Source organism: Narcine bancroftii, chromosome 2 (genome assembly GCF_036971445.1).
Source record: "Narcine bancroftii isolate sNarBan1 chromosome 2, sNarBan1.hap1, whole genome shotgun sequence".
In the NCBI taxonomy this organism is placed as follows: Eukaryota; Metazoa; Chordata; class Chondrichthyes; order Torpediniformes; family Narcinidae; genus Narcine; species Narcine bancroftii.
The window spans coordinates 16,432,509-16,435,923 of record NC_091470.1 but is presented as its reverse complement, the minus strand read 5'-3'; the positions used below and the strand labels follow the sequence as shown (position 1 = coordinate 16,435,923).

Sequence of the window (3,415 nt, the reverse complement as noted above, 5' to 3'; positions counted from 1 at the left end):
CACCGAGCCATTACATAAAAACAGTCCCAGCTCTATTTAAGACATGGTTCTCAATCCCAAAAATGTTCAACATCAAAATGACCTTATTACAAGTTTGCAGCTGCCTCTGGCATGTGTCTGCTCCCATGGCAACATGCCAACCAGAGCAAGGTGCAAGGAGTTTCCTGTTGGTTCAGCCTGATCTGACCCCAACCGCACATCGAGAGAGCAGTCAGAAGTATGACGCTGGCATACAATCAGGAAAGTTGGGGAACTCAGCGGGTCAAACAGTGTACATCAGCCAAGTCAAGTCAACTTTATTTGTTGTTCTGATATCTATATCAGTTAGGAAAACAGTGAACACATTAAAATATTAAGGTATTAAGATGTATACAACTGAAAGTCCATGGTACATGATCCACATCTGTACTGGGAGTTCAGGAGTCTGATGGCTTGGGGGGAAAAAGCTGTTTCCCACTCTGGACATAAGGGCCCGAGTACTTCAGATCCACCTGCCAGATGACAGAAGTGAGAACAGTTTATATGAGAAGTATGTGGACTCTTTCACAATGTTTATTGTCTTTCGCCTGTATCGAATGTTCTAGATGTCCTTCACGGTAGGAAGAGAGCCCCCCCAATGATCTTTTTGTTGACTTCGCTACCCTCTGCAGGCTCTTGCATTCCGAGGTGGTGCAGCTTCCAAACCAAACAGTGAGGCAGTTACACAGGATGCTCTCGATACATCCTCTGTAGAAGGTAGTGAGGACGGAGGGTGGGAGATGGACTTTATTCAGCCTTTGCAGGAAGTAGAGGCGCTGCTGGGCTTTCTTGGCAAAGGAGCTGGTGTTCAGGGACCAGGTGCACACTGAGGAACTTGATACTGACTTGACAACCTCAACAGTAGACCCATCAATGGTCAGGGGAGCATGGTTACCCCCGGGCCCTCCTGAAGTCGACAACCATCTCTTTTGCTTTCTTAACGTTCAGGTACAGGATTTTTGCCCTGCACCAGTTCGTTAGAGTCTGTTCTTCAGTTCTGTATCAGCCTCCTCTTTCTTACTTATGTATGTGGCAATAAACTTTCACCTCAGTGCAGTACACTAAAGTGCTAGAGAAACTCAGCAGGTCACGCAGCCAACAGGAAAGTAAAAAACAGTAGACATTTTGGGCCTGAGCCTTTCTTCTGGAAAATGGTTGAATAGAAAGAACACAAGATCAGAAGAAATAGGACCAGGAGTCAACCATTTGGCCCATCGAGCCTGATGATAGGCTCACCTTCCTGCTTTTTGCCCCATATCCCTTAATTCTCCTATTCTGTAAAAATCTATCCAACCTTGTCTTAAATATATTTACTGAAGTCGCCTCCACTGCTTCAGTGGGCAACGAATTCCATAGTTCGGCACCCTCTGGAAAAACTAGTTCCTCCTCATCCACTACCCTGAATCTTGTTTTTGTTCTACTCTCCTCAACCAATGGAAACATTTCACCTAACTCTATCTTTTCTATGCCTTTCATAACTTTAAGTTTCTATAAGATCCTGTCTCATTCTTCTAAATTCCAGTGAGGACAACCCCAAATGACTCAATCTCTCCTCACCCCCTAATCTCTGGAATCAACCTGCTGAACCTCCTCTGCACCGCCTTCAAAGCCAGTACACCTTTCCTCAAGTGAGGAGACCAGAACTGCACACAGTTCTCCAGATGCAGCCTCACCAGGACCCTGTACAGTTGCAGCATAACCTCCCTGCTCCAAAATTTAATCCCTTTAGCAACGAAGGCCAACAGTCCATTTGCCCTCTCAATAGTCAATTGCACCTTTTGCGATTCATACACAAGCACTCCCAAGTCATCCTGCACAGCAGCAGGCTGCAGTCGCTTGCCATTTCAATAATAATCTGATCTTCCATTTTTCTTTCCCAAGTGGATAACCTCACACTTTGGAAAGGTGGGAGGGGAAGGGAAGGGGGCAGAAGAGCACAGGTTAACAGGTTGATACAGGTGGGAGGGAAGAGGAGAAAGAAGCTGAGAGATGATGGGGGAAGGGGGGGGTGCGGGCAGAAGGCTGAGAAAGATAGCTCTCTGAGAGGAGAAGGAAAGGAAGGGGGTGCGGAGCGGGAGGAGGAGAGCAGAAGGAATAGGAAAAGAGAGAGTTCAGGGAAGGGGCTTCATGGAAATTGGAGAAGTTAATAATTCACATATTATAACCAATTTTTTTTTAAATTGCACAGTTTGTTTACATTTCTTTCTCTGTTTACACTCCTTTCTTGAGTAGAGATTTTTTGGACTATTGTTCAGTAAAATTTCTGCCTGACCTGCAGGAAAAAGAACCTCAGGGCTGTATGTGATGTGTATATACTCTGACAACAAATCGGAACTTTGAACATTATGCTGTCTGGCTGGAGAGTGCCAAGACGGAATGTAAGGCTTTGTACCTCCAATTTGTGGGTGGCCTGAATCCGGCTGTACATGAGACAGACATGACCATTCAGCAGGGTGTGGGTGGGGGGGGTTGAAGAAGTTGCCCATTGGTAGGTCTGGAAACTCTCATCTCTTCTCTGTCACCCACTGAACAAAGCCTCTCAATTTGACATATCAAATTACTTAATTAAATCACCCCCTTAATCTTGTAATCCCAGGTGAATGTGGTCGAGCTGAAATCCAATGCACTTGCCACGTTCAGAAGTGCAAGCAAGACACAAAATAAATCAACCGAGTTCAATTCATTTAAAACCCGAACATGATAAAATTGCTTGCCTGAAAACTTGCTTCATTGTATTAGCTGTGAACGTGACTTTCCGAAGAATCCTGGTCCAAATCAAGCTGTTTCTATTTTGAAGTGTAAATTTAAAACTTGACATAATTTATCCTCTATTCACTGTGGACACTGTCTTCTCGCCCGGCTGCAAAGGTGAATGTGAACATTGGACAGAGTTGCAGGGAGTTGTTACATTTTAATCCCAAGGTAAATATTTGGTCAGAATAAATGAGTTTCCCAGTGGCTTGTATTACATTAATAGTCTTTGTCTGGTGGCTGTGTTATATTTTGCTTAGTTGTCTTTGGCTGTGTACAGAATTCCCTGACAATCATTATCAACCCCCTGAACCTTCTGAGGAAGGAGACAAAGGAGATTATCATGGACTCCAGGAGGACCAGGAACGATCACCCTCCACTATACATCAACAACTCTGTAGTGGAGAGAGTGGAGAGCACCAAGTTCCTTGGTGTTCACTTAACTAGTGACTTATCGTGGACATTCAACATCTCCTCACTTGTCAGGAAGGTTCAACAGCGACAGAACTTCCTGAGAAGACGGAAGTGGACAAGGCCACCGGTCACCATTATGTCAACCTTCTACAGGAGCTCTATCGAGAGCGTCCTGGCCGGCTGCATCACACTGTGGTCCGGTTGCTGCAGAGAAATGGATCGGAGGTTAATC

At 45.1% G+C, this 3,415-nt stretch overlaps 1 long non-coding RNA gene across 1 annotated transcript; it reads right to left on the bottom strand.

Moving 5' to 3' along the window:
* Positions 1–272: 272 nt before the first annotated feature.
* On the bottom strand, positions 273–2,918 carry LOC138752254 (uncharacterized). Its single transcript, XR_011350449.1, has 2 exons — positions 2,733–2,918; positions 273–491 (listed from the first exon to the last, which is right to left on the bottom strand). It is a non-coding gene; the product is annotated as an uncharacterized lncRNA (long non-coding RNA).
* Between the last annotated feature and the right edge of the window lie 497 nt (positions 2,919–3,415).